We start from the raw sequence: 10,580 nt of genomic DNA, 5'->3' as shown, positions 1-10,580 counted from the left end.
GACTTGATTTTCATTAATTGTTTTTAGTTGTATCTTCCTTTACCTTGAGAAGTAAAACTCCTCAAGTTTGTTCTAATTGTTTTCGAGTTGTTTGATATTTTGCATGACTAGGAGATCACAAGGTAATCCATTACCTATTGATTTCGAAATTGAAAGGACCTTAACCAATAATAGAAGAGTTGCTAGAGGAACTTCAAGAGTTGTAGGTATTGGTGAGATTGTGGACATTCAACCAAATAACATTGAGTTTACCAACCCTTTTGCAAGAGAATGAGAGGATAACCCAATACAAAACCCACCACAAAATCAACCCACAATGCCAAAATTTTCATCACATTCCGTACCAACCGAGGAGAACCTACCAAATGGTATTCCTACACCACCACATCTAACCGGTAATTTCATTGCCAAATCTGCATTCATACAATTAGTTGAGAGAAGTCAATTTGGAGGGATGCCTAGTGAAGACCCTTATTCACATATGGAGACTTTTTGTGACTATTGTGATGCGATTTCTCAAACCGGAGTTACTCAAGATCAAATCCGATGGTTATTATTTCCTTTCTCCTTGATCGGTACTGCAAAGCAATGGTTAAAGAGCCTAGACAAGGCTACCCTTGGTATTGATTCATGGAATAAGTTGGCACTTGCTTTCTACAAGAAATTCTATCCTCCGGAGAAGACTAACATGTTGAGAGCCCAAATCACCGGGTTCAAGCAAAGAGATGGGGAATCATTGTGTGAAGCATGGGAGAGATTTAAGGACACTTGTCGTTCTTGTCCACACCATGGACTTAGCGAGTGGTTCCTTATGCAACAAATTTAGAATGGTCTATATGAAGACTCTCGCAACATTCTCAATATGGGATCCAATGGAATGTTCACTAAAGTTGATGACAATCAAACATGGGCCAAAATCGAAGAGATGGCGGTTTATAATACACAATATAGTAGGCCTCAAAAGGCTACTAGAGGAGGAAAGCACGAGGTAGATTCTATGACACAATTGGGTGCTCAACTAAGTGCTCATATTGACACCATCAATTTGAAGTTTGAGAAGGCCATGGCTAAGCTTGATGAAGTTTCCAAATCACCCAAACAACATGTTAATGCTATGGTGGCATCATCCGCAATTCCAAGTGGAGTATGTGAGAGTTGTGGAACTTTGGGACATGACCAAAGTGAATGTAGGGGAACAAATAAACAAGTGAATGCTTTCCAAGAATACAAAAGTGGAACCCCTTATTCCAACTATTACAATGAGAATACCAAATTCCATCCCAATCTTTCATACAAAAGCCAAAATGTTCAAAACCCTCAACCAACATACACCCCACCTCCAATGAGAAATCAAGCTCAAAGACCCTTTTACAACCAAAGCCACAGTTATCAAAATCAACCTTCTTACAATCAATCGAATGACCAAGGCTTTGATGTTCAAAAAGCGGTCCTCCAAATGCAAAAGAATCAACAAGAATTTTTCACCCAAATGCAAAAAGATAGCCAAGCCAAAGACATCACCATCAACAACATACTAGCCCACATCAAGATGTTGGAAACCCAAATGTCTCAATTAGCATCTTCTAGCTCTCAAAGACAAAAGGGGCAATTACCACCTCAAAGTAATCCCCCAAGACATGAATCGGTTAGTGCCATTCATTTGAGGAGTGGTACAAGATATGAAGGGCCGAAGAAGCCAATTGATGAAGACATTGCGGATGCTAGTGACAAGCAAAGAGTTGTGAAGAACTCTAAGGAAGAAGAACCCGCCACCCAAGAAGCTTCAAAGAAGAAGAATAAAGAGAAGGCTAAGGAGAAAGACCCTATTGTGATTAGACTTCCATTCGCAAGTCGTCAAGCTAAGCCTAAGTTTGACGAACAACTTGGAAAGTTCATGGAAATTGTGAAGAACTTAGAAGTCTCAATCCCATTCACGGAATTGATCAATCATGTTCCGGCCTATGTATAATACATGAAAGATATTCTTACCAAGAAGAAGTCCATCTGAAAGCTAGAGACTATTGCCTTTACCAAAGTGAGTAGTGCTAATCTACAAGGAAGTTCCCCTCCAAAACTCAAGGATCTGGGAAGCTTTTCTATTCCATGCACCATTGGCGACACTACAATCAACAATGCTTTATGTAACCTTGGAGCAAGTGTAAGTGTCATGCCATACTCGGTATGCAAGAGGCTAGGAATGGGAGAGCTCAAATTCACCAACATTACTCTTCAAATGGCGGATCAATAAACAAAGATTCCTCTAGGGATATGGGAGGATGTGCCCGTGAGAATTGGCAAATTCTTCGTCCCGGTAGACTTTGTCATTGTAGACATGGAGGAGGATTCGAATATTCCTATCATTTTAGAAAGACCTTTCTTGCATACCGCGGGAGCGGTGATTGATGTGAAACATGGAGAGCTTACACTTGAAGTGGGAGATGAGACAATCACTTTTAATCTTGACAAGACAATGAGAGCTCCCCGATTACATGAGCCATGTTTCAAGATTGATCACTATAGCCGGGAAAGTGATAGGAAGAAGTAAGCATCTCAATGCAAAGATCAAGCTATGGGTAAAGAATCACCACCCATATGGATGAAGAATGTGGATAACCTTCAAGATGCTCTATCCAAAGAGCAAGGAAATTTCAACAACGAAGAGAGCTTGAATACTCACCACCAATCATAACAATAAAATAAGAAGGCCTCATTGGCCATGACAACAAGAAAGAAGAGTTGTTTTCATCGACTCATGATACCATTGGGGAGCAAGCTAAGGAAGTTTGTGGTCTATGGTATGACGAATTTGAAGGATAGGCAATCCCTACATTGGCAATGCTATGACCTTAGACCAAGGTTTTGGTGACCATCTTGACATGGGTCACCATCATGAAGAACACAATGTGCAAAGGTCTATTGACGATCTCTATAATGAAAATGAACAAGCCTTCGACTACTTCTATAAGGTGTTGAGCAACATCAACAACGCCTTGGCTATGCCCTCTTGACATCTCATTCAAGGGTGAGAGTTTGGTGGAGTCCTCCCTAAACCACCATTTGTAAATATTCTAACCCTTAACTTGCATTTTACTTCTTATATTGCATTTTTGTCAATTTTGGATGTGCAATTTCATACTTTGATCAAGATTTTCATTATGAGAGAAAGTGAGGGAGGTATTTTAATGTGTTTTGATGTGTAGTGTTTGATATAGTGTGGGGATAGCAATTGCCATAGGCTAAATGAGCCTTCATAAGTGCACACACAATGTTGACTAAAGGACTGAATAAAGAATGATATGGGAAATGAAGATCCCCACGGGTGGACCTGAACCCGTGGGTGCAGGAAGAAATCCAAGCGTCCCAAGAGGAATCCGCTCGTGCTGGCTGTGATCCGAGTGTCCTGGCTCTAAGAAGCTCGTCTTGGGAGTGCTGAAATTGAAAAGTTCTGAAGCCGCTCGTCTCTAGCTAAACCTGCGCATCCTGGCTGACTGTGAAAGTCATCATTAAACACTGTGTAAAAATCCGAGCGTCCCTAGGTGAAGACGAGCGTCTCCTGCAGAAATTCGCCCGTCTCCTGAAGAATCCGCGCGTCTCAGCACGGGTTAGAAGTTCCTGAGCTCACTGACTGAGGATCCGAGCGTCCCCAGTCCAAGACGCTCGTCTCCTGCTGCTATTTGCCTATAACACGGGATTCTAACCCCCCCTTCCCCAATTCATTTCTATTTTACACACACACAAACACACACCCTTTCTCCCTCAAAACCCTCAATCCCCTCATCAACAAAACACAAATTCCTCAACCTAATTCACCCAAATCAAAACAAAACTTCCTCAAATCACAATTAAACTACTCCTTTATCAACAAAAGACCATTCAAACATCAAAATCCTCAAAAATTGAATCGATTTTCTAGGGTTTGAAGGCAATTTTGAAAATCCTAAAATCATTAGGGATTGATTGAAGCTTGAGGAAACAAGGAGCATTCAAGCTTATTATTGGTTTGTTGATACAATTTTGACAAGGAGAAGAACATGGAAAGAACAAAAGGTGGAAACAAGGCACCCACAACCTCAAATCATTCCAAAAGGCAACAAGCTCTTTTAGCTTCAAAGGCTATGGTAGTGCATCAACCAATGGTGGAGATTCAAGAAGTTGCTACTCCTATGGTGGAAGCTACACCTACTCCGGTCATTGAACAATTGCAAGATTATCCGGAGGTAACTTTCATAAACGATTCTCATAGGAAAGCATTTGTATCCCTTGCTAGAAAGACTATTTTGCCTACCAAATTCTTATGTCAAGATGCCTTTGATAAGTTGAGTGTGCTTGAGAGGACCAATAATTTTTTCGAGTCTATGAAGTTGAAAACCCTCTTTGAGATGCAAGAATTGACTTACCCCTCCCTTACCATGGAGTTTGTAACCTCATTGAAGGTGACTAAGGTAGACACTCGGAAAAATGTTGAATTCTGCCAAGAAAACAAGGATAGACGAATGTCCATGAGTGAGTTTGGAAAGGTGTTTGGTCTTGAAGAACACTATCATTATGCGAAAAAGCCTTCACAATATGATCCCGCACCCCTTTGGAAAGTAATAACCGGGCGAAAATTTGAGTCTTTCCATGAGTGACATGTTCTCTATGTCAACCATCCGGGTATACAGGTGTGGAACAAATTTGTGGGCAACACTTTAATTGCAAGAAAAGGCACCAATCACTTTACCAAGCTCAACTTTGTCTACCTTGAATCCACCATGAATGTCAATAAAAAGTTCACGAAGGAATACAACATTGTGGGAAATATCGGTATACTTCATCAAGAAATTCGGATTATAACGAAATTATAATTATGAAATTACGAGTCATAAACGAAATTACATAAACAAAAAGAGTAGAGATTAGAATTAACTTTCGGTCCTAGCAATTTGGCCTAAGAACAAATATCGAGATCGATATTCTCCTAATCGTTGCACCCAAAATGCTTTGAGAAATGCCTCTCTTTTTGCTAGAATGAGATCCCTAATTTCTAATGATTTTAGGGTTTTTTTGTGATGTGAGAATTAGGTCAAAAAGAAGTGAGAAAAGAGATCCTCCTCTTTTTGTTTTAACTGTGCAAAGTGAGAAGAAAAAGGAAGATATTTTTTTTCTCTCCTTTTTCGGTTAACAACCTAAAAAATACGAAGAAAAATCTTCTTATTTTTGGTTGTTACCTTATTTGTATAAAATGTGTATATAAATCAATTGTCAATTATGTCAACACGTATTTAATAAGTCCACACACAACAGTTTGTAGTCGATTTATTAATACCGGTCTGTCAATCATTTATTATGACAATGTCGTATAATATATACTTTAACTATAAATATCGCATATTTATAATTTGCTAATTAAATATAACTTGTTACGTTTAATTACGAATTAACATCTTAATTCGTTTAAGCTAACATTATATACATTAATTAAATATAACAGTTTATATTCAATTTACGAATTAACAATTAATTCGTCTCAGCTAATATTATTTAATTGTATTAAATAACCGACTCATCATCACATTGACTAACCCTTTAGTCAAATCCATGGACTAACCTTTTAGTCATATAAGGCATCAATGTGATTATATTTTCATATAATCACATCTCTCAAACACATCATTTAGGTGTGACTTTTAGGGACCAGTTGATCACCGCCATCAGTATGATAATAACGTCAAACTTCTAGCAAGCCAACCGTTATTAATAAACGTTAATCAACTGATAAAATACTAAGTATACCCTTGTGAACCTATAAGAGATTTATCTACGTTATCACACTAACTGTGGAGGACACTAGCTCCAACAATCTCCCACTTGTCCTCACAAGTGTATGTGCGATAATCGATTCTCATATCCTAAAATTTCTCCCACTCAATATAAAACAATTTGCAAAGTCTGTATTCACAAAGGTCGTATTTTACAAGTGATCAATATCAAGAGTGGTTTTCCCGAATAGAGAGTAACTTAACTGATAAACGAATCATCATTCGAGCATGGCCATGCATTTCAGTTACAACTCCTCGAGTGGCCCTGAGAAATAACTAAACCTGATAAAGGTTGGATATTTTCTTCAACTCGAATCCTGCAGATATAAGCACAGTATGAAATGACCCAGTAAAAATCTACTAAGCCTCCTGTTACGGTCGACCATGAGAAAGAAACCAAAGTCACCCAAAAACTGCCTTAATCTCAAGAGACAGTCGATAGTCAAAAGAATCGACTCTAGGAACACAATGGACGTCCAATCCACGACCTGGCACCGAATGTTTTTAAACATTTAGGACTCCATTACGTTGTCACAATTGTCCTACGAGGTATCGTTATAACTCGCATCTGTGATCGATCAGCGAACTGTTTGACTTATGGCTCGTTGAACCCACCATCAATCAACTTCACAATATAATAGCCACAGTTATCAGCTCAGGTAGGCGATTACAGACCAAAACAAATATAATGTAATTCAGTTCACTTTGTGGTGTTCAATGTTGTCGTACAATCCACATGAAAAACAAAATATGAAATAATACGATGAAGTTATAAATAGCATATGAAAAAGAAAATGTATCGAATCCATAATCAACTACTACAACTCAGGAACACGTTTAATTCCCATGGAAATAACGTGCCCTTCATGCTTATCATATTTCAATGGCTTAGTGAGAGGGTCCGCGATGTTGTCATCCGAAGCAATCTTGTCAATCACTATCTCCTCTTGCTCCACGTAATCACGGATCAGGTAAGCCTTCCGATGTACATGTCTAGACTTGTTGCTAGACTTAGGCTCCTTGGCCTGGAAGATGGCACCTCTATTATCACAATAGATGGTGATTGGGTCATTCGAACTAGGAACTATAGTTAGTCCTTGTAACAATTGACGCATCCATATAGCTTCCTTTCTTTTGCTTACGAGCGGCATAGTACTCGGATTGATGGTAGAATCTGCTACAACTTCTGTTTGGAACTTTTCCAGTGACCGCAAAGACCAATAAGAGTAAAAACGAATCCAGACTGAGATTTTGAATCATCTCGATCCGTTTGGAAGCTAGCATCTGCGTAACCGATTGCACATAGTTTAGTATCTCCTCCATAAGTCAATGCCCAATCCTTAGTCCTCCCTAGGTACTTAAGGATGTTTTTAACAGCCATCCAGTGTGTTTCACCAGGATTGCGTTGGTACCGACTCGTCATACTCAATGCATATGCCACGTCTGGACGTGTGCATATCATGGCATACATGATTGATCCTATGGCTGATGCATAAGGAACACGACTCATGCGTTCAACCCCTTCATTGTCGTGGGTGACGAGACTTGCTCAAATGCATCCCGTGATTGGAAGGTTCCCCTTCTTGGAGTTGGTCATCTTTGAACCTTTCAAGAATCTTATCTAAATAAGACTCCTGACTCAGTGATAACATCCGTCGTGATCTATCTCGATAGATACGGATTCCCAATATGCGTTGTGCCTCACCCAGATCTTTCATCTGGAAATGGTTCTTCAACCATCCTTTTACCGAAGATAAGAGAGGAATGTCATTCCCAATCAAGAGTATGTCATCAACATACAATATCAAGAATACAATCTTGCTCCCACTCGACTTGACATATAAGCATGGTTCCTCGACCGATCGAGTGAAACCATACTCTTTTATCACCTGGTCGAAACGATGATTCCAACTCCGAGAAGCTTGCTTAAGTCCATAAATGGAACGTTTAAGCTTGCACACTTTCTTAGGATTTTCAGGATCTATGAAACCTTCGGGTTGTACCATGTACAATTCCTCCTCCAAATAACCGTTTAAGAAGGCGGTTTTCACATCCATCTGCCAAATTTCATAGTCATTAAAAGCGGCAATCGCTAAGATTATCCGAATGGAACGCAGCATAACTACGGGTGCAAAAATTTCATCATAATGCAATCCGTGCACTTGAGTGAAACCTTTTGTCACTAGTCGTGCCTTATAGGTATCTGGTTGCCCATCTACAGAATGCTTTATTTTGTAAAGCCATTTGCACTGAAGGGGTCGTACCTTGTTAGGTAAATCAAAAAGATCCCATACGTCATTCTCATACATGGAGTCCATCTCGGATTGCATGGCTTCAAGCCATAGCTTAGAGTCGGAACAGGTCATGGCACCTTTATAGGTAGCGGGTTCATTACTCTCTAGGAGTAAAACGTCATTCTCCTCGACCATACCAATGTATCTGTCTGGAGGATTAGAGACTCTACCCGACCTCCTAGGTTCCTGAGGAATATTAACCGTATCATCAGTTGAAGGAACAACTTCCTCCATCTGTTCCTCGGTTGTTGGTTCTTGAACCTCCGACAGCTCGAAGGTTCTATTACTTGACTTGTTCTCGAGAAATTCTTTCTCTAAGAACTTTGCACTAGCCGCAACAAAAACTCGATGTTCGGTAGGCGAATAGAAGTAATGACCAAACATTCCTTTTGGATAACCAATAAAGTATGTCTTGACCGATCGCGGGCCGAGCTTATCCTCGTGTCTTCACTTGACATAAGCCTCACAGCCCCAAACCCGAATAAAGGACAAGTTAGGGACCGTTCCCTTCCACATTTCATATGGAGTCTTGTCGACAGCTTTAGACGGACTTCGGTTAAGTATATGAGTAGCTGACAAAAGAGCAAAACCCCATAATGAATCAGGTACTACCGTGTGACTCATCATGGATCGAACCATATAAAGTAGTGTTCGATTTCTCCGTTCGGACACACCATTTAATTGAGGTGTTCCGGGTGGAGTTAACTGCAAAACTATTCCACAGTCTTTAAGGTGTTGATCAAACTCATTTGAAAGATATTCGCCACCACGATCTGAACGGAGTGCGTTAACCTTTCTTCCCAGTTGGTTCTCAACCTTATTCTGGTATTCCTTAAATTTTTCAAAAGACTCACTTTTATGCTTCAGTAAGTAGACATATCCGTATCTACTTAAATCATCCGTGAAAGTGATAAAATATCTATAGCCGTCTCTAGCGGTGATTGACATAGGTCCACATACATCAGTATGTGTGAGTCCTAATAGGTCATTAGCGCGCATTCCAACACCTTTGAAGGAAATTCGATTCATTTTGCCGATAAGACATGATTCACACGTGCCAAATGAAGAGAAATCAAATGTGGGGATAGTCCCATTCTCAATGAGTTTCTTTACACGTTTTTCATTTATGTTTCCCATTCGACAATGCCATAGATAAGTTTGATATTTGTCATCAACCTTTAATTTCTTATTATTCACATGTAATATATCTGTGGTTTGATCTAAGATATAAATTCCATTCATGGAAACTGCTTTGCCATAAACCATTTCATTAAAAGAGAAAATACAGCTATTGTCCTTTATTGAAAATGAAAAACCGTCTTTATCAAGTACGGAAACAGAAATAATATTCTTAGATAAACTGGGTACATAGTAACAGTTAGATAAATATAACTCAAAACCACTCGGGAGCTGGATTACGTATGTTCCCTTTGAGACTGCAGCAACTCTTGCTCCATTCCCGACTCGCAGGTCCACATCACCCTTTGCGAGAGGTGTGATGTTTTTTAGGCCCTGCAAATGATTACACAGATGAGAACCACAACCAGTATCAAGTACCCAAGTTCCGAAACTTGCATGGTTAATCTCAATCATATGAATATAAGATGACATACCAACAGGAGTGACGCGGCCTGCTTTTATGTCCTCACGGTACACGGGACAGTTCCTCTTCCAATGCCCAGTCTTGTGGCAATGGTGGCACTCAACGTTACCGTCCTTGCTCTTTGCCTTGCCTTGTGAGCCACTAGTCTCACCAGGCCCACTCTTACCGTTTCCTGACTTCTTAAACTTTGGCTTTCCTACAGTTAGGTCGCCGTGAGCTTTTCCCTTACCCTTATTCTTGTTGGAAATCATGAGAACATCTTGCTTCATGCTCCCACTTAATTTCATATCCTTCTCGGTCTGTACGAGAAGTGAGTCTAGCTCATGAGGACTTTTCTTCATGTCATTCATGTAGTAATTTGCCCTGAAAAGGGCAAAACCATAATGAAGTGAATGAAGCATACGGTCAATGACTATGCTCTCACTGATTTTGCAATCAAGTGCCTCCAGTTTCTCGACATTCTCAATCATGTTAAGAATGTGTGGCTAACCGGTTGGCCCTTCTGGAGTTTCGCATCAAAGAAGCGACAGGTATGCTCATAAGTAACGATTCTCGGTGCTTTTGAGAACTCATTAGTGAGCGTGGTGAAAATCTTATTTGCACCTTGGGCAATGAAGCGTCTTTGCAAATTGGTTTCCATTGCAAAAATGAGTACGTTCTTTATCGCACCCGCTTCCATGACGAAGTCACTATAAGCAAGTGACTCGTTAGCTCTTGCATTGGGGCACAGGTTTGGCGGTATTGGCTCAGTTAAGTACTTGAGCTTACCGTCAGCAATGGCAGCATTCCGTAATGATGCCTCCCAGTCCGCAAAGTTGGACCCGTCATTCTTCAGTCATGTGGACTGATTCATGTGGTCCATGAAAGTTTTGAGCCAGGACTCGC

At 40.1% G+C, this 10,580-nt stretch overlaps 1 non-coding gene across 1 annotated transcript; it reads right to left on the bottom strand.

Annotated features, from left to right (window-relative positions):
* Positions 1-688: 688 nt before the first annotated feature.
* Positions 689-795, bottom strand: LOC141593231 (small nucleolar RNA R71). The gene has a single exon (XR_012521333.1). It is a non-coding gene; the product is annotated as a small nucleolar RNA R71 (small nucleolar RNA).
* Positions 796-10,580: the final 9,785 nt, after the last annotated feature.

This window comes from Silene latifolia, chromosome 7 (assembly GCF_048544455.1).
Source record: "Silene latifolia isolate original U9 population chromosome 7, ASM4854445v1, whole genome shotgun sequence".
NCBI lineage: Eukaryota > Viridiplantae > Streptophyta > Magnoliopsida > Caryophyllales > Caryophyllaceae > Silene > Silene latifolia.
Note: the sequence above shows the minus strand (reverse complement) of the source record. Positions and strands in the feature narration are given on the sequence as shown.